We start from the raw sequence: 22371 nt of genomic DNA, 5'->3' as shown, positions 1-22371 counted from the left end.
CGGCGAAATAATTTTTTAATGGAACTTGTATATTTATTGTGAAAAGTGTAAAAAGTTCAGGGTGTAAAGTCAAAAAAAGAGTGCTTTGATAAGAAGAGATGAGGGGGCAAAAGGTTGATGTGTACACTGTGGTAAATATTTGCGTGTCAACATACAGACTTATGCACTAGTATCCCTTCTATGTTTCAACTATAGAGAGACATGCATATAACCAGTATATGTGAACTCATTCAGACACGGTGTCAAACGAACAAGACAATAGTCCATTTTATTTAGAAAAAAATATCACTTCAAACAAAAAGAAAAAATTAAATAGAATATGAAAATTATTATTCACAGTCGAGATTTATTTCCGCTTTAACTTTTAACTTTGTCAATATTATCTTCATTATGTTAACAAACGGTTGTTACAAAAATTTCATTTTCTTTCAACCTGCGATTTCAAATTAAATTCCAGATTCCAGATTCAATTATTTTTCATAGAATCTAAATAATTAATATGAATTTTGGAATAATTTCAGATTCAAACTTTAAAAAAATCCAATTATTAACTAATTTAGGTAATTAATTATTATTCTTGTTTATTAATTTCAAGAATGTTAATAAACTTCTTCGCAGAATTCAATTATTTTCATAAATAATAACATTCTTTGGAAGAATTCAATTATTTTTATAAATAATAAAATTCTTTGCAGGAATTCAATTATTTTTCATACAATTTTGAAATAATTTCAAAAGAGAATTCAAATCTATCCAGAAATTTTTTTAATTTTTTGATAAAATTCAATTATTTTCTAAAATTGTAATAAATTCTTCGAAACAATTCAATTATTTTTATAAATAGTATAAAATTCTTCTAAAAATTAAATTATTTTCATAAATTCAAAAAAGTTCTTCAAAAGAATTTAATTAGGATTTTAAAAAATTTTTTTAAATTATTAAAAAGAATTTAATTTTTTATAAAAATTTTTAATAATAGTAAAATTATTAATTACAATTATTAACAAAATGGATTATATTAAAAAAATTAGAGGAAATTTTTGAATATGAATTTTTGAATAATTTCTGATTTAAACTTTAATAAAATTCAATAATTAAATGTTTAATATCAATTATTAACAAACACAATTATTTTAAAAACTTTAAAGAAATTGTTCATAAAATTGAATTATTTTTAAAAATTTTTAATTAAAATTATTATAGAAACTCCTTTATTTAACGAAAAAATTCAAAAAATTCTTCACAAGAATTTAATTAAGATTTTCAAAAATTTAATAAAATTCTTTTGCAAGAATTCATAAATATTTTCATAAATAATAAAATTCTTTAAATTAAAATACTTTGAGATTTCGATTTTTTTTAAATCTCTCAAATAATTTTTAAAATAAATATTTAATTATTATTAATTTCTTCACATTAATTGAAATTTAAAACTTTCTGAAATTTTCTGTGAAATTGATAAAAACTCAATGAATTATTTTTGAAAAATGAAACATTTGTCAACTAAAATCGTCTTTAAATTAAATAAAATTAATAAACTTTAAGAAAGTTGTTCTAGACTAAAATTATTCAAAATAAATTCAAAAAAAAAAAAATAAGCAAAATTTAAGTCACTGTTTGAAAAATTCAATGCTTTTCAAAACTTAAAAAAAAAATGTAAGGATAATCCAAAAATTAAAAAAATGTAATTTCAATTATTTTAATATCGATCGATCCGAATTAAAAAAGTTTTTTAAAAAACAAAAAAATCGTTAAAAATACAAAATTTTTGTTCAATTCAATTCAGACGTTTAAAAATTAAATTTAAAATTCTTCAAATTCAAATTAAAAGTTTGATATATCACCCGCACATTCATTTTTCAATTTCAACATCGAAAATTGATTACACATAAATGTGTATTTTAAGCTCTTGTAAAAAAAAAAGTTTATCGAGTTTTTGCAAAAAATAACTTTCAAAGAAACGAGAGGACATACATGTTTGATTAGAAAGAAAGTCAATGAAACTGGTCATCATCAGATATATAGAGTTAAAGTGGTTCTCCGAACTATATAAGTCTCCAAGGAGATTCAGTGGAGGGTGTATCGTAAATGAAAGGAGTGGATTTTTTTTTCTCTCTCTTTTTTTTTCTTTTTTTTTGCTAGATTTAAGAGAGAACCTTTTTGGAGTTAGATAGTAGGAAAGAAAAGGAAGAGGAAGCGTATACTTTCCTCTCACTTCACTCCTCTCTCTGTGTGCTTTTAATTTACCGGGCGGCAGGCAAATGTTTGCGCCACTCCCCCTTGATCGTACAACCCATTTCTGCCCTCTCGTTTCTCTTCACCATCCCTTGTCCTGGCCATTTTCGAATCCCCCTTTGGAATCACCTTCTCCCTCCCTCCCCTTTTATTCGCATCAGCAACGAACGGATGAACACATATATGTGTGTACACCTATTGACTGACTCTGACCATCACTTGGATCATAACCAGGAGCACACCACTGACGATAATCTACCTATCTAGTTCATATATACACATATATACATCGTTCATGATAGTCAAAGTCCTCTTGTTCATTAAATCGAGAGAAAAAAATTATCACAAACCGGAAAAAAGTGAAGTCAGCTAATTAACTTTGACAAAGTGAATTCTTTTATTCTTCTTCTTTTCCTTTTTTTAATCAAATTTTAATCAAATTTCCTTTTATTTTATTTATTATATGCTTTTTTAATACTTGTAGATAACTTACGAAATTTAAAACGAATTTTCCTCTTCTTCATAGAATTTACAATCCAACAGTCCATAATATTTTTAATTTCTGATGAATTCCATTTCCAATCGCAGGAAAAATTTTAATTTCTGATGAATTCCATTTCCGATCGTAGGGAAATTCTTTACATTTGTTGCTCTTTATATACGAGTCGAGTGAAACAAATTTTCTCTTCTTAGTTTTGACGATCCAACAGTAGATGATGATTGCTATTTCCAATTCCAGTAAAAAATTTAATTTCTGATGAATTCCATTTCCGATCGCAGGGAAATTCTTTACATTTGTTGTTCTTTATACGGAAAGAGTGAAACAAATTTTCCTCTTCTTAGTTTTGACGATCCAACAATCAATGATGATTTTCATTTCCAATCCCAGGAAAAAGAATATTATTTGATGTGCGTGTTGTATTGTTTTTAAAACTGGAAATTGTATAATTTCGGCTTTTGAACTTTGCTTTCACTTTGAACCGCACTTGGAAACTTTCGATGATTTTCCATGGCAGAATTGCAAGCAACTGCAAATAGAAAAAAGCGATGTTAATTAATTTTTTAACAAATATTTGAAAAATAATTATTTTACTTTTCAGTTTAAACTGAATAAATATATAATTATATTTCGCATTTAATTTTAAAAACCACTGCAATTAATAAAAAGTGTTACTTAATTTTGTTCATTCATAATATTTCGCAAAAGTGTCAGACTTATGAACGAAATATTTTTTAATAAAACTTCTATTATCATAAAATACAAATTTTTGTATAATTTCATAATCAAAATTTAAAAAATTCACTTATAAGGTACATAATTAATTATTGTTATTTATATTTTCAAAAATTTAATATAATATAAATTATACCTAATAAATAAATAAAAATAATTCTTCGCAAGAATTCAATTATTTTCATAAATAACAAAATTCTTCGAAAGAATTCAATTATTTTTAAAAATAGTAAAATTCTTTGCGACAAAATTCAATTATATCTTCAACAAATATTTTTAATATTTTTCGAAAAAATTAAATTATTTTCTAAAATTTTGATAAATTCTTCGAAACAATTCAATTATTTTCTAAAAATTCTAATTAAATTCAATAATTAAATGTTTAATTTCAATTATTAATAATTGAAGTTTTTGAAAGGACCTTAATTTTCTAAATAATAAAGTGGATAATTTTGTGGCCTTTGGTCCAAGAAGATGTAGATTATTATTAAAAACTGGAAAGAAATTGTTTATAAAATTCTATTGCTTTCAAAATTTTCAATTAAAATTATTAAAGAAATCCCATTATTTAAAAAAAAATTTTTAATAAATTTTTCACAAGAATTTAATTAAGATTTTCATAAATAATAAAATTCTTCGAAGGAATTCAATTTCAATTTTTTTAATGAAATTCTTTGCAAGGATTTTAAATTATTTTTAATACATATTAATTTTAAAATTGAAAATATTTAAATAGAAAAATTATTTAAAAAGTTAGGAAACAAAAAAGTAAACAACAACTAACTCTCAACTGCGAACAGAATACCGGAAAGCAACGATTATTAATATAAATTAAGATTATATTTTGATAGTGCCGCATCAAGCATCTTTAAAAAATTGAATTAAACTTTCCAAATAAAAAATTTCTTGTCAGAATCTTAAATAATGTTTCAAATAAATATTAATTTTTTTACAAGAATTGAAATTTTCAAAAATTTTTGTTTTAAATTTATTTTGAAATTAATCAATTATTTCGGAAAATTGTAATCATACTTTTATATTATTATTATTATTATTATTATTTTTAGTACGCATGCGATAAATAAAGTCATAAACTTGTTAAAATGACAATGTTTTTGTTTCAAATTTCTTTATAATTGCGACTTTTATCGAATATTGTCTTTGAATTAAAAAAGAAAGATTAGTTGCTTTCATAATTTGTACATTATACATACCTCATGAGTTATGAAATTAACAACCGGTGTAAATCACATCAAAACATGGTTTATCGGTTGGCAACATGTTTGTTTGGCATATAGAAGAGAATTTGCCGACCGTCTATAAAGATCTCATTTAAACTGTTTACTTACACATTTACGTTTCGTGGTTGAATATTCTTTGAAAATTAAACTCCACACAAGTCCCGTGATAATTCCCTGACCTGAAATACAATAAAAAAAACACATTTTTAATAAATAAAATAATATTCTAATCATACAAATTAAAATAAATTAAATAAATTATAATAAATATAATATAAATTATAAACTGTACTAAAAAAAAAATTGGTTTCTATTTTAATTATGAATAATTAAAACAAATAAATAAAAATAATTAAAACAAAAAATTATATAATATAATTAGAAATTATAATAATTAAAAAAACCCAAAATTTGTAACTAAATACCATTTGTTCCAAAAAAGAGACATTAAGTAGAATCTCAAACGAAACGAAAATTGAATTAATTAGTTTAATAATAAAAAATATTCCATTACTTATGAATAAAGTACATGTAAACAAAATTATTAATCCCCTTTTTTTACATATAAAATATTAAGAATCGAGAATGACAATCGTAAAAATCCATCATGTATTTACAGTATGTGAATAATTTTTTCTTTTTGGAATTGAACATCGTTCTCACGATAAATAATAAATGAAGAATAAACATGACGAAATCGTTGTAATTTAAATGTAATTATTGCGCACACTCATTACACAAACTTTTTTGTTTTTCTCAAGCACGATGAGCTTTCAATGTCCGTTCTCTTTAGTTTCCGGTCACGTGGATGATACGAAAGCAAAAAAAAAATAAAAAAGAGGGTCAAACGCCCTAAACGTCTATTATGTGTCGTATATCAAGACTGAAGCGCGTGGCTTTTATTCATAATTATATATGTCGCGTAACCCTTAATATAATTTTTATCGATGATCCTGGCATTTTTATGTCTCTAATTCTTTCACAGAAAAAATAGTTATTTATCGAATATTCCCATATATACCTGAACTTCATATCTCTATCTTGGAAATTATTATCGATGTATAAAAAAAAAGTTTTTAACAATTTGGATTTGATAAAAATATAATTTTCTGTTTTTCAATAAGTTTTATGAAAGTAAATTTATTTATTTATTTATTTTGAATAGAAAAATTTCCATTTAGTTTTCAAAATTAACAAAATTAGAAAAAAAATTTTTTGCAAGAAAAAATTTACCTTATGAATACAATATTAATATTTAAAAACAGAATTTATATTTTACTAAATTTTCCTTCCAATTTTGAGGAAAACGAAATTTTCATTTTTTTAAAATTCTATTTAATAGAATTCTTAATTTCAAGAAAAAAACTCTATTTAGTTTGTATAATTAATAAAATTAGAAAAAAACCAATTTCGTTACGAAAAAAACCGTTCAATTCTAACTAAAGAATTTAATTGATAATAATTAAATTCATTCGATTGATTTATAAAAAATTTGAAAATAATTCCACGCCTGTGATATTTTTGAAGATAATTGAATTCTCGCGAAGAAATTTATAATATATTTCAAAAATTCATTAAATTCCTTCTAAAAATTTTAATAATTTCTTGTGAAGAATTTTATTATTTTTGAAAAAAATTCAAATCATTCAAGAATTTTATTAAAATTTTTCAAAATAATTGAATTTTTTTTGAGAAATTTTATTAAAATTGTATTGAAAATAATTGAATTCCTTCAAAGAATTTTATTATTTATGAAAATAATTGAATTCTTGCGAAGAATTTTATTACAATTTTTTAAATTCTTTGCAAGAATTCAATTATTTTTGTTAATAATAAAATTATTGATGGAATTGAATTATTTTAAATACAATTTAATTGAAATTTATTCAAAGAATTGAATTATTTTCATAAATATTAAAATTCTTTGTAGAAATTTAATTATATTGAAAAATTTCAATAAAATTCTTAATAAGAATTCAATTATTTTAAAAAATATTAATATTCTTCGAAGGAATTCGAAGAAAAACAAATCGAAAGAATGAAATTAATACCTATTTGAAAAAATTTTGACAAAATTCTTTACCAATTTAATTATTTTCAATACAATTTCAATAAAATACTTCTAAAGAATTCAATTAATGCTAAAGATTGTAATAAAATTTTTTTTTAAAAATTCAATCATTTTCGTAAATAATAAAATTCTTTGCTGGAATTTAATATTTTAATTACTTTTCAAAATTTTGTTCAAATTCTTCCAAACAATTTAAATAATTTGAAAAATTATAATAAAATTTATCGACAGTTTTTCAATTATTTTTGTAAATAATAAAATTGTTCTCAAAAATTCAATTATTTTCACAGGTTTGATGACTTTTTTTACAAGAATTCAATGATTTTCAAAAAATTTGATAAAATTCTTAATAAGAATTCAATATTATTTTCAATACAATTTTAATTAATTTTTTTTTTGAAAAATATTAAAATTCGTTGAAGGAATTCGATGATTTTTACAAATTTTAAAAATATTCTTCTGAGAAATTCAATTAAATTTTCGATTTGATAAAAATTTTCTCCATTTCAGTTTTCAGTAATTCCATATTGATAATAAACAATCTAATAATAACGAAAATAAAATTTTTCTCCAAATATTTGTATTCGAAAAAGGTTTTAATTATTAATAAATACACCCAAAAAAAAGAAGGAAGAGAAAGAATAACTTATCCAAGTAAATAAAATTAAAAGCGAATTAATCCAAGATCTATTTATATATTATGCATAATTATTAATACTGAAATGACTATTTAATCGCTCTCTAATAAATATAATTTTCTGAATAAACAATTTTTTTCACGAAATCCATGCAGAATATTATTTCCTTTTTGCATAAAAAAATAAATATTCCACTTTGAAAAATATGTATCATTCATTATCTAAAATTTAAATTTTATATTTACCTTACCAAATAAAAAAAAAGTTCCTATATAAGCAAAGAGTATAATTTTACAAAAATAAATATTTACCGAAAAATAATTTTACAAATAATTTTTTATTTGGTAAATATAAAAATTTTCTCTCGCTTCTAATTTGCTTTTTTTTCTATTTTTATATTGATTTTTATATCTTAAATGTGAATTTTTCCAAGTGAAAAAAAAAAAATTTAATGGAAAAATTTACTTCGATGCTCGCGCGCGTAAATCTTAAACATTGTAACATCAGAAAAAAGACATAGAGAGGATATAGCTATAATATTGAGAGACTCCGTAAGAAAGGCTGTCTTTGAAGCATCATAGAGTAAAGGATTTTGAGAAGTTGGAATGGGTATATAAGGGTTGAAGGGGGGACACGGGAGCGGGTTGAAGGTGGTTTTTCACTGAAAAGGGGTAGACAGCAGAAGCCTTCCTTTGAAGTGAAACTGGAAGAGAAGATGAATTCGGGCGTTCTCTCTGAGAGAACAAGGCTTGTGTCAGTCGTTTCTAAGTATGAAAGGAAAGAGAGCGAGGAAGAGAGAAAAGAGAGACTAAAAGCAGCACAAGAGCCGGCATAGAGAGACGGTAAAAGTTTATTAATTACGTGGAATTAAATGAGGGGAGACTTGGAGAGACGATAATAAATAGAGACCACTTAAAGACATTCAATTGACAACTAGAAAAATTTTCCAAAAATGAAAGAAAAAATTATGACAATTTTTTCAATTATTAATTGATCATCAATATTAATTACCAGTCGCACGAAAATTCCAATTATTATATTATAATAATCGACATTATCTTTCTTTACCTGAAGTTAGTGTTTTTTAATTCAAATTTTTTGTTTTCGAATTTTTATGCCAAAAGTTTGACAATTAATTTGTATAAATAATAAAATAAATGAATTAAGAAAATTTAATCCCAATTTCAAAAACTCAATAAAGAGGAACAGTTGCAATTTTTTAAAATAATGAATTATTCCATAAATTATTCATTTTTGTATTTAAATAACTGAATTCTGATAAGAATTGATTTACAAAAGAATTTTTATTAAAACTATAATAATATTATTTAAAAATTCTAAAAAATAATTGAATTTTGAAAGACTTGCAGTTCAAATTTTCATAAAATTTTTCCAATGGTTTAAATTGAAAGTATTTCGAAATTTTTAAACAAATAAAGAACAATAAGTATATATACATATATATTTATTTTACAAAAATGATTGAAATTTGAAAGATTTAATTTGGAAATTCTGAAAAAATTAGGTTTTTGAAAAATAGTAATTAAAATTTTTTGAAATACTTGAATTCTGGAAAATAATTTTAAAAAATTGAACCAATTGGAAATTTTGTACAATTTTATAAGTATTTTAAAGAAATATATTTTTTCATCTTTAAAAATTATCTATAAATATAATTATTGGATTTTTGAAAATACATTATTTTATAAATTTACCAAAATTATTCTATATATTCAATTTTCGTCGTTGAATTCTGATAGCAATTGATTTAAAAAAATTTCAGTTAAAATTTTAGAAAATAATTGAATATTTAAGGCGTTATAACAGGAATATTAGTAATTAAATAAATTTTAAAAGGTTTTTAAATTAAATTTCTTGAAAATTTAAGGGAAGCAAAAGTATAAAAATGTTTAAAGTTTTATTTTAAAAAATTGTTAACTACATTATTTTTCTTTGAAAATTCTTAAAGTTTTGAATAATTTAATTCAAAAGTTCTAAAAAAAATTGAATTTTCAAGAATTATAATTGGAATTTTTAAAAATAATTCAATTTCAAAAGGTTTTTCATTGAAATTATATGAAATTCTAATTCCTGTCAAAAAATAAATAAGAATAAGTTTTTAATTTTGAAGTTTTAAATAATTTAATTAAAAAATCCCGAAAAATAAATTGTTTCTTGACTATTTTGAGGAGGTACTTAAAATTTATTAAAAATAATTGTATTTCCGAAAATAATTTTAAAAAAATTCAAACAATTGAAAATTTTGTCAAATTTTATTGAAATAAATTTTATATTTTAATGAATTTTATTTGTCTACTTTTAAAAATTATTTTGAAATATAATCGTATTTTTTAAGAATTCTAATTGAATTTTAAAAACAATTTCTTTCATGTTTTTCTTTAATTTATTGATTATAATCGATTTTGTTAACAATTGTAATTAATAATTTTACTACTAAAATTGTATTGAAAATAATTCAATTTCTCAGAAGAATTTTATTATTTATAAAAGTAATTTAAATCTTGTGAAGAACTTTACTATATATTTATAAAACTAATTGAATCGTTTCGAAGAATTTATTTAAATTGAAGAAAATAATTGGATTTTTTCAAAAACAATTTTATTGAAGTTTTGGAAAAAGATAAAATTTCTTCGAAAAATTTAATTTAAATTCTATTAAAAATAATTCAGTTCTTTCAAAAATGTTAATTAAAATTGTATTGAAAATAATTGAATTCTTATTAAGAATTTTACCAAATTTTTTGAAAATCATTGAATTCTTATAAAAAGTTTCATCAAAGCCATGAAAGTAATTGAATTTTTGAGAACAATTTTATTACTTACAAAAAATAATTGAAAAACTGTCAATAAATTTTATTATAATTTTTCAAATTATTTGAATTGTTTGGAAGAATTTTAACAACATTTTGAAAAAATAATTAAATCCTAGCAAAGAATTTTATTATTTACAAAAAGAATTGAATTTTTGAATAACCATTTTTTTAATTAATTGAATTCTTTACAAGTATTTTATTGAAATTGTATTGTTGAAAATAATTGAATTATTAAAGAATTTTGTCAAAATTTTTTCAAATATAGTAATTGAATTCTTACGATAAATTTTATTATATTTTTTCAAATTATTTGAATTATTTATGAAAATAATTGAATTTCTTCGAAAAATTTTATTATTTTTGAAAATAATTGAATTCTTCATCTGAATGTTATTAAAATTTTTCAAAATAATTGAATTTCTGCAAAAAATTTTATTATTTTTGAAAATAATTGAATTCTTTATCTGAATGTGTTATTAAAATTTTTCAAAATAATTGAATTTCTGCAAAAAATTTTATTATTTATAAAAATAATTGCATTCTTTCGAGAAATTTTGTTAAAATTTTATTGAAAGTAATTGAATTCTTGCAAAGAAATTTATTAAAGTTTTTAAAAATAATTAAATTGCTTCAAAGAATGTTATTAAAATTTTTGACAATAAATAATTAATTAGTTAATTATTAAATTTACTAGTTAATTAAATAACCTAATTAATGTTTCTTAACTTTAAAACTGAAATTATTCAAAAATTGAAGTTGGTGTTTGAAATGAATAAATTTTCTAATAATAAATCGAAAATCGTGTTTCGTGCGTTAGCGAGAGTAATTAATTAATAAAAAAGTCAATGCTCTTTTCAATGACAGATTAAAGAAAAATTAATGCTCTATAATCGCTGAGAGTAGTTTTAAAAATGACTTTTTAGAAAATTGAATTGTGCGTGTTGATTGACACATGATGCACTTTAATAATGGCATATCCGACATATAATATTTAATACATAATTAAAACATTGATGGGCTAAGTGAGCATAACGAAAAAAAGGGAGTTTAATCGTTTGGTACGTTTTAAGCGTATTATAGACGATGATGCGTCGACAATGAGGCAAGCATTAACCACCCCCGTTCCATGAAATTGCAGGATAATAACTTACGTTGCCCAAGGTTGAATTCAACGATCGACAGGACAACCGTACAAACTGAACTGCACACCCCTTGATATACCACTATGACATGCAGAATAAATTAAATATGAATAGGCAAAACGAGTCCGACTGTATATTACATATAATGTCATTTCCAACTTCCATGTATAGCTGCTGGCATTTATTTAATATACATACATGATTGTCTTTTAATGATCTACATTTATTTCTTATTAGCAAATTTTAGGCGCGCGAAGCGCGATATTCAATTTATTCTGATTTGCAAATCATACAAAATTTTTATTCCTCTAATATCAACTTCAATTTTCGAATAATTTCTTATTCCGAATTTACGAAAATTTCTTAAATTATAACCAATTATTTCTTTGGATAAATAAAATTCTTCTCGGGAATTCAATTATTTTAAATACAATTTTAATAAAATTCATTAAGAATATTATTATTTAGGAAAATAATTGAATTCTCGCGAAGAAATATGTTAAAATTATTTATAATTCTAATTAAACTCTTTTTGAAGAATTTCATTGAATTTTTTTAAAAATAATGGAGTTTCTTTAAAAATTTTAATTAAAAATCTTAAAAATAATTGAATTTTATGAACAATTTCATTAAAATTTTTAAAATAATCGTATTTGTTAATAATTGAAATTAAACATTTAATTATTGAATTTTATTAAAATTTTTTAATATTCTTTTGAAAAATTTTATAACGAATTGAGAAAAAAATTTAATTCTTTAGAGAAATTTTCTGGAAAATAATTGAATTTTTATAAAGATTTTACTATTTAAAAAAATAATTGAATTGTTTCGAAGGATTTATTAAAATTTTAGAAAATAATTGGATTTTTTCAAAAAATATTATTGCAAATTAAAAACAAATTGAATTCTTCCATTAAATTTTATTGAAATTATATTAAAAATAATAAGAAATAAATTAAATTGTTTCGTGAAATTGTTTTGAATATAATTGAATTTTTGCAAAGAATTTTGCTATTTATAAATAAAATTGAATTGTTTCGTGAAATTTTGTTTAAAAATAATTGAATTTTTGTAAAAAATTTTACTATTTATAAAAATAACTGAATTCTCACGGAGAATATTATCATTTATGTAAATAATTGTATTCTTAAGAAGAATTTTATTAAAATTTTTGAAATTATTAATCAAGAATAATTAATTTGTAAATTATAGATAATAATTGAATTTTTTTAAAGTTAGAGTGTGAAATTATTCAAAAATTCATATTTGAAAATAAAAAGTTTTGTGACTTGCATAATAATAATATAAATTTTTATTTATATTTTATATTTTTATATTTTTATATTTTTATTTATATTTTAAAAAGTTGAAAAAAATTCGTTAATTATTTTCAAAATTTTCAATTAAAATAAATTATATTAAAAAACTACATTTTTTTCAAAAAAAACTTATAGGAATTCTTCAAAAGCATTTAATTATTTACATAAATTATAATATAATTGTTTAAAAGAGTTTAATTTTCAATCAATAATTTTAATAAAATTTTAATAGTAAAATTAATAATTAGAATTATTAAAAAAATCGATTATATTCAATAAATTAAAGAAATTTTTTTTAAAAATTCAATTATTGTCAAACTTTTCAATAATAACTATTCTTCGAAAGAATTTAATTATTTTCTATATTTTAATAAAATTTCTTGATTCAATTAAATTATTTTAGAAAATTGTAATAAAATTCTGAGGAGAATTTAATTATTTTCAAAAAATTCTAATAAAATTCCTTGAATGAATTAAATTATTTTAGAAAATTGTAATAAAATTCCTTGAAAGAATCAAATTATTTTAGAAAGTTGTAATAAAATTCTGAGAAGAATTTAATTTATTTTCTAAAAGTTTTTAATAAAATTCAACAATTAAATGTTTAATTTTAATTATTAAAAAAAACTTGAAAGAAATTGTTCATAAAATTTAATGGTACTTTAAAAAATTTCAATTAAAATTATTAAAGAAACTACATTATTTAAATAAAATTTCAAACAAATTCTTCACATGAATTTAATTAGGATTTTCAAAAATTTTAATAAAATTCTTCGCAAAAATTCAATTATTTTCATAAATAATAAAATTCAAAAGCATTTAACACAGAAGTATTTAATTATAAAATTTTGAAATAAAATAATCCAGACAAAATTTTTTACAAATATAAGTCAGCTTAATGAAAATAATTTTATTTAAACGAAAACAAATTTTTTTCTCTAAGCTACTAATATTATACTTGCGTGAAAAATTTTATTTTCATTCTTTTATTCAAAATTTTTATATTTCAAGACAACTCTCTGAGTTAAATTGTCAGTCGAAAATTATTTTCTCTCTAAAACAAAATATTCTATTTATTTAAAATATTCATTTCGAACCAAATAATTAAAAAAAATATGTATATTGAATTGTCTGTCTGCAATTTGAACTCAATTAAACGGGAAAGTTCACCATGAAAATGCTCCCGACTGTCCTCCCATTTCCATTTCATCTCTTTAATGATTGGCTGCAATTTGGCAGCTAAAAATACAATCAGCTCTCGTGAAAAACACGTTAAAAAACAAAGCACTCGTTGTTGACGATTCTGTGCACTGCATTTTGTTGAAATTGAAACCTCGAAACATTTACCAAAAGGGAATGAGAAGGAAAAAGGGGAAGAGAGCTTGAAACAAAAGGTTTTCGAAAAAGTTTTATGCGAAAATTTCAAAATTTTGTTTGTTATTTCTGTGGTGAATTTATGGATTTTTCTTTTTCATATAAAAATAAATACGGGAATATTTTTTAACCAGAGACTAGGATATGTATAGAGAGAGAGGATGAAAGAGAGAAAAAGAGAAAGAGAGAGAGAGACAGAGGGGAAAGAGTTGAAACCGGAGGGATGAAAGATGAACGAATTCGTGAGCATTAAACATGGTGGCTCGCGCACTGGTTGCGCATAGCTGGGCGGGCCGCACCATCGACCAGCTAAACTACTATAACTATAACTATATATACTCGCGAAAAGACCACAGCCACCCCTCGTCGTCATATTCAGTTTCATCTCCCCTGCTTCTATTTCTCTGCGTGCCCATATATATACATAAACCCTCGAATTTCTCTAGAAACGCTATAGTCTATTACAAAAGAAAAAAAATTCATTATAATCCGAAAACAATTTTCCATTGGTAGAATTTTCATTCGATCATTCAATTCAGTTTTTTATTCAATTTCACAAACGTTGAATTTTTATTTAATCAAACTTTCAAACAGAATTTATATTCTACTAAACTCACCTTCCAACTTCAAGGAAAACGAAATTTTCATTTTTTATAAAATTCTATTTTTAATGGAATTATTAATTTCAAAAGAAAATTCTATTTAGTTTGTATAATTAGCAAAATTAGAAAAAAACAAATTTCGTTACGAAAAAAAAATTAAGCTTGTGAATAAAATATTGGACTTTGAAAATTCTACCGAATCGAATATATCTTAAATTTTTATTCAATCTTTGTAAATTCCAAAAGCCGGTAATAAAAATTGCCAAATTAAAAATCATCTAATTTATGAAAATAATTAAATTGATTCGAAGAATATTATTAAATTTCGAAAATAATTAAATTCTTCTGAAGATTTTTATTATAATTTTTTAAAATAATTTAATTTTTATGAACAATTTTAACAAAAATTTAATTCAATTAAAATTTAATTCAAAACAATTGAATTCTCATAAATAGTTTTACCCAAATTTTTGAAAATAATTAAATTCTGTTGAGGAATTTAATTAAAACTATAAATTCTTGTAAAAAATTTTATCAATAGTTTTGAAAAAAATTGAATTATTTGGGAATTTTTATTAAAATTGTATTGAATATAATTGAATTCTTGTGACAAATTTTATTAGTCACAAAAATAATTCAATTCTTGTACAGAATTTTATTATTTATGGAAATTTGTAATTGAATTCTTGTGAAGATTTTTTTTATTTACGAAAATAATTTAATTCTTAAGAAGATTTTTATTACAATTTTTGAAAATAATTAAATTCTGTCGAGGAATTTTATTAAAATTTTAAAAAAAGTTAATATAAAAAAACCATTGAATTCTTATAAAGAATTTTACCTAAAATTTTTAAAATCATTGAATTTTTTCTTAATATTTTATTAAATTTTATTAAAATAATCGAATTCTTTAGAGAAATTGTATTGAATTTCAGTGGAATAATTTATTAATCATAAAAATAATTGAATTCTTGCACATAATTTTATTATTAATGATAATTATTGAATTCTTGTTAAAATTTTTGAAAATAATTAAATTCCGTTGAGGAATTTAATAAAAATTAAACTATTGTAAACAATTTTATCAATATTTTTTAAACAAATTGAATTCTTGTAAATAATTTTTTTTACTTAAAAAAATAATTGAATTTTTGCAACGAATTTAATTATTTACAAAAATAAATGAATTGTTTAGAATTTATTAAAATTTTTGGAAATAATTAAATTCTTTTTATGGATTTAATTATAATTGTATTGAAAACTATTGAATTCTTATAAAAAATTTTACTATTTTTGAAAATAATTGTATTCCTTCAACAATTTTATTATTTGGAAAAATAATTGATATCTTGAGAATTCTGATGTAATAGATCTGCTTTTCCAACGTTCGATTTTTTTCTATATACTAAAATTGAATATTATTTGTTATTTCTAAAATATTTCTATCATATTTTCTAACAACTTACTAAAATTGAATATTCTTTAGTAAAATTAAATATCAGTATGAAATATCACCTATTTCAGCGTGAATTCCTCTTGATAAATTCCAAAATTACATCGGCGAGTTTTTTAAGGCTTGCGGAAAAATATTCACTGCCGATTTCCAATGCGCTCACTGTACATATATTCCAATGTATATATTTAAGTGTCTTTTCCACTCAATTCGTCGTTCTTTTCTTTTGAAACGCCGTCTCAATATCAACCTAAAAGACAAAAAATACATTAGAATAAGGAAATAAAAAGAATCAATTATTTTTAATGCAATTTTAACAACATTTCTAGAAAAAATTCAATTATTTTCAAAAATATTACAATTTTTGGAAAGAATTTTATGATTTTCAAAAATTTTCATAAAATTCAGAATAACAACTATTTTTAATGCAATTTTAACAAAATTTATCAAAAAAATTCAACTATTTTGATAAATAATAAAATTTTGCGCACAAATTCAATTTTTTAGAAAAATTTAAACAAAGTTTAGAATTCAATTATTTTCAAAAATAATAAAATTCTTCGCAGATTTTAATAAAGTTTAGAATAAGAAATTTTCAAAAATAATAAAATTCTTCGAACATATTCACGTATTTTCCTAAATAATATAATTCTATAGAAGAATTCAATTATTTTCAATGAAATTTTAACAAAATTTCTCAAAAAATTCAATTATTTTCATAATTATTAAAATTCTCTGAAGAAATTCAATTATTTTGAAAAATATTAATGAAATTCCGAATAAAAATTCAATAATTTTCAAAAATATTAATATTTTTTGGAAAAATTCAATTATTTTCAAAAATTTTTAAATTTTCCATAAGAATAGGTATTCAATTATTTTCAAAAGTATATAAAAATTCTTCGGAAGAATTAAATGATTATCAAAATTTTTGATAAAATTTTTCATGAGATTTCAATTATATTTTCCATACCATTTGAATTATCTTCGTCGAAAAAATTGATTAATTTTCAAAAATTTTAATAAATTTCTTCAAGACAAATTCTATTATTTTCAAAATTTTAAATATTTTTTGCAAAAATTCAATTATTTCCACAAGTATTAAAATTCTTTGCTGAAATTTAATTATTTTCAAAAACTTTAGTATAATTATTATAAAGAATTCAAACGTTTATAAAATTATTGGTAAAATTCTCTATTAGGAATTATCGCTCAAGTGATTGGCTTTTTATAACAAAATTTCTATTTTTGTTTTCGACTGAAAATTTAAATTTGTCACTTTATTAATTTTGGAATCGAGAAATTTAGCAAAAAAAACTCAAAGCTTGAGTAAAGAAAATTTTTAATAATTTTCATTTATTCTTGTTATTTCTCAATCAGCAGAACCGAATGAAAAATCGGTTTGTATTTGAATGAAGAAGGGAAAAATGTTATATATAGTGTCAATTAAGTGCAATAATTGTATTTTGAATTTGGTTTCTGTTTCAGTGAAAGAGGAATTCTATTGCATGTGGCATGTCAGCCCGGAGGAAATAATATCAGACAGCTTTAGAGACCGGATTTTGAAATCGTCCCTTTCTGCGAAACGAGATTGTGTCAATGACGCTCGCTTTGGAGGCGCGAAGTGTAAATCGAAATATCGTTTTTCATTCCGTTAGTGGATGTCCCTCTCTCTCTCTCTCTCTATCGACTACAGCCCTTTTTTTCGTCCAATTGAAATGTGTCGAATTCGTCATTTCCGCAGATCGGTTTGGATCCGCAGCAACGAGGGCAAATAATACAACGAGGACGAAAGTAAACGCAACACTTTGATCGTATGTGCCGCGCGGTCGCTACCACCGCTGCTACACCGTGTCGACTGGTATTCTACTATATGGAGAGAGGTATTTTGGCCAAACATGATGTGCACGTGTATATTTATGTGTACCGATCACTATTTGAGAGTGAATGCACGTAGTTGCACAATTATGCGTTATCTATGCCCACATGACGTGACGGGTGTTTCTGGTCACCCGATGTATTGGCCTAGTCAACTACGATATGCTCTTCTCTCTCTCTCTCTGTCTCTCCGTCTCTCTATGCGCTATAGCAAGGTTCAGTTGACAAATCATTAACTATGCATCGAGCCGGCCAGCAAATACTCGTTACTAGTGCCTCGCCCGTTGTGGTGGTTCCTCCCTTTCGCCCCTTTTCCACCTGTCCATCAGCTTTTACCTCCTTTGATGCTTTCTTCATCGGATTCAGTTTCTTTATTTTATTACTTTTCTACATGCATCTACCATTTTTATTGATGAATCAAATTTCTATTTCATCGAATATCCATTTGACTACATATAAATTTCCTAAAATTATAATTTTCCTAATTTAGGTTCCTAATTTTTGAATTTCGTAATTTACAGGGCTCGAAATAGGTCCATAAATCACGCAAAAGGTCCTTAAATTTGTTTCAAAAAAAAAAAATTTGTCCGTAAAAGTCAGTTTTTTTTTTAAAAAAAGGTCCGTAAAGTCCGTAATTTGATTTAGAAAAGACGAAAAGTTCGTAAATTCTATACGATATAATTTGCAGAATTTTAGAGAAATTACAAATGATTGCAGAAAAATTATTTTCAAAAGTAATAAAATTATTTGCAGAAATTCAATTATACATTGTATGTTCAAACCTTTTTTTAAATTCTCCTCAAAATTTCAATTATTCTTAGAAGTAATTAAATTCTTCTCCAAAATTTAATTATTTTCAAAAATTCAATTATTAATTATTCAGGTTGTCTACAAGTCATGGAAAACCTGGAAATGATGGTATTGTCATGGAAATTATTTTATTTTATGATTTATACTATTTTTACGAGAAACTATAAATATAAATTAATATCATAAGAAATGTAATGAACCCGAATATTTAAGAAGATTGTCTACAATATTATTAAGTCCCACAGCAATAAATAATAATAATTTAATAACGATCGAGTTATTATATAAGTAGCAGAAGGACTTTTGTGGTTTTTTTCCCACAATTGTCCTTTAATCCTCGAAACGTTAGGAAATTAGGAAGGTTCTGCGGTCATCGCCACAAAACCCAAAGATCCTCATATGTGACCATAGTGACATTATTATACATGTATATATAAATTATAAGTAAATAATAAAACCCCAGAAAATCTACTCTATTATTCATCAAGTAATTAATCTCGATTCTAAATTGTGTACATATTTCAATGTTGAATTTGTGATAGAAATTAAATTCTCACAATTTCAATTATTAATAAAATTTACTTTAGTTGAAATTAAATTAATTTAATTACGTTACATTCAATTAGTATATAAATTAAATTTAATATTTAAATATGGAAATTTTTTTAATTAAATTGAAATATAATAAATTTTGTGTTTATTAACAAAATTTACTTTGGTTTAAATTAAATATTTTACTTAATTAAATTTAACTAATACTTAATTTAATTTTAATTAACAACTAAAGTATATTATGAATAAAATTCATAAATTTATAACCGAAAATTTTCAATTTTTAATTAACGAAATTAATTAATCACTTTTTCAAAATTATTTTCATCAATTCAATTCAATAAATTATTATTTTTTAGAATTTTTAACTAAAACTTTTCTTTAAATCAATTATTTTTAATAGTTTTCGAAAAAGTTTTTTATTAATTTTCAAATTCATTTGTTTACAATTCAATTTTACACGGATTTTCGTTTATTCGGAAATTCTTCAATTAATTATATATAAGAAAATAAAAACATGAAATAATTGTTTAAAAAATTCAGTTAAACTTTTTCAAGAAAATTAATTCTCCAGAATTATTAGTTAAGAGTATGAAAAATTCAGATTTTCAAAGATATTAACTTGAAACCTTTTTAAAATTAAATTATTTCTTAAAATTGAATCTGTAATGCTTTTAATGTTTTATGGTTATTTAAAATTTTAACTGAAATCCATTTTTAAATAAATATTTATTAGAAAATTCTACGAAAATTAAATTATTTATTTATTTATTTTACAATCAATTAAAAACAAAAATAAATAATTTATTGAATAATTGAATGTTTCTCAAAATTAAATTCTCATAAAGAATTTTATCAATAAATTTTTAAATCAATAAATTTTTTCAGCTAATTTTAATAGAATTTTTAAGAATAATTACATTTTTCGAGAAATTTAATTAAACTTGAAATTCTGCGATTAAATTTATAATTTATGAAAGTAATGAAATTATTGCGAAAAAATTTATTAAAAAATTTAGAAATAATTGAATTCCTGTGAAATTATTGTTATTTATGAAAATAATTAATTTTTTTTAAATAATTGAACTTTTTGGAAAATTATATTAAAACATTAGATATTAAAAATCATTGAGGGGAAGAAAAAATTGAGGGAAATTTTTAAAATTAATTGAAATTTTGTCAAGAATTTTATTATTTATAATGATAATTGAAATTTTGACAAGAATGTTTTTTAATTTTTCAAAATAATTGAATTTCTGCAGAGAATTTTATTATGTATGAAAATAATTGAATTTTTTCGAGAAATTTTGTTAAAATTGCATTCAAAATAATTAAATTCTTCTGAAGAATTTTTTTCAAAAATTTTGAAAATCATTGAATTCTTTCGAAGAATTTTAATATTTTTGAGAATAATTGAATTCTTAGTCTCAATGTTCTTAAAATGTTTCAAAATAATTGAATTTCTACGAGGAGTGTTATTATTTACGAAAACAATTGAATTTCTTCGAGGAAGTAATATTTCCTGACAATAATTATAAATTCATACGAAAAATTTTAATATTTTTGAAAAAATTGAATTTTTTCGAGAAATCTTATTAAAATTGCATTGAAAATAATTTAATTCTTATTCTGAATTTTATTAAAATTATTGAAAATCATAGAATTCTTTCCAAGAATTTTAATATTTTTAAAAATAATTGTTTTTTTTCTAGAAATTTTGTTAAAATTGCATTAAAAATAATTGAATTGAAAATAATCTCTGTAAAAAATTTAATTATTTATGAAAAATACTGAAATCCTTGTGAAGAAATTTATTAAAAAATTTAGAAATAATTGAATTCCTGTGAAATTATTGTTATTTATGAAAATAATTAATTTTTTTTAAATAATTGAACTTTTTGCAAAATTTTATTAAAAACAGTAGATAAAAATAATTAAATTGAGAAAAAGTTTTGAAATTTTGTCTAGAATTTTATTAAAATTTTTGAAAATAATTAAATTTTAAAGAAGAATTTTATTATTTATTATAATAATTGAAATTTTGACGAGAATTTTTAAAAAATTTTCAACATAATTGAATTTCTGCAAAGAATTTTATTACTTTTGATTTTTGAAAATAATTGAGTTTCTGCAAATATTTGTAACTTCTCCAAAATTCAATTTTTTTTAGTTTTTTAACTAAAATTTTTCTATAAATACATTATTTTTGATAATTAATTAAATACATATTAAAAAATTTAACTAATTTCAGAAAAATTTGAAATATTCTAATTCTTCAACAAAAATTTTTTTTTAAAAATTTCTAATTAAGTTTATTAAAAATTGAAGTGTTATAAAATTTCAAATTAATACCTTCTGAAGTTCATCTATTTATGAATAAAGTTTTTTAATTAGAAATTATTGTCAGGAATGGAAAAATTTGAAAGTTTTGTGGTAATTTCCTATTTTATGAGGCAAACAAAAAAAAACCAAAATTCAGAATTTTCTTATGAATTCTAAAAATTAAATTTTTTCCAGTACTTTTACTAAAAATCCCTGACTTTCCTGACCTGTGACAACCCTGAAAGTGCATTTATAGAATTATCGGATGTTTGAAACTAATTCTGTTTGAAAATAAGAGTGTGGGCATTTTTTTGTTGTAAATGTATTGATATGCTAGTTAAGATTTTGTCCACATAATATTAGGCTGATAATTTGTACTACAGTGGCAAACTTTGACAATATGACTAAACACTTCTATAAAGTCATAGCGCACACAATTCACAGAGTGCCGGTAGAATGAGGATGATGTTAGTATTTTAAGCCTATTTAAGTGTGTTTGTCGTATAATATTGACATCGTGCACACAAACACAGAGAGTACTGTATGTATATAGAAAATCTCGTGTACAAGTGTATGGGGACCGAACACGAATGCAATTTTCAAGCCCATATATACGCACACACGACGATGAGATGAGAAACGCGCGATGGAAGTATAGTAGTATAA

At 21.7% G+C, this 22371-nt stretch overlaps 1 protein-coding gene across 3 annotated transcripts in view; it reads right to left on the bottom strand.

The window, feature by feature from the left end:
• Nucleotides 1–22371, bottom strand: part of LOC122507872 (cyclin-K-like) — a 104241-nt gene that overhangs the window by 15262 nt on the left and 66608 nt on the right. For 2 of the 3 annotated variants that reach the window (XM_043620831.1, XM_043620833.1), the window contains 3 exons: nucleotides 16206–16393; nucleotides 4684–4889; nucleotides 2729–3263 (listed from right to left, as the gene is read on the bottom strand). The gene's annotated coding sequence lies outside the window, so the exon portion shown is untranslated. The remainder of the gene's footprint in view (nucleotides 1–2728; nucleotides 3264–4683; nucleotides 4890–16205; nucleotides 16394–22371) is intronic. The other variant, XM_043620832.1, reaches the window with a different exon arrangement.

Source organism: Leptopilina heterotoma, unplaced genomic scaffold, assembly GCF_015476425.1.
Source record: "Leptopilina heterotoma isolate Lh14 unplaced genomic scaffold, ASM1547642v1 Lhet_52, whole genome shotgun sequence".
Lineage (NCBI taxonomy): Eukaryota > Metazoa > Arthropoda > Insecta > Hymenoptera > Figitidae > Leptopilina > Leptopilina heterotoma.
This window is presented reverse-complemented; position numbering and strand designations above follow the sequence as displayed.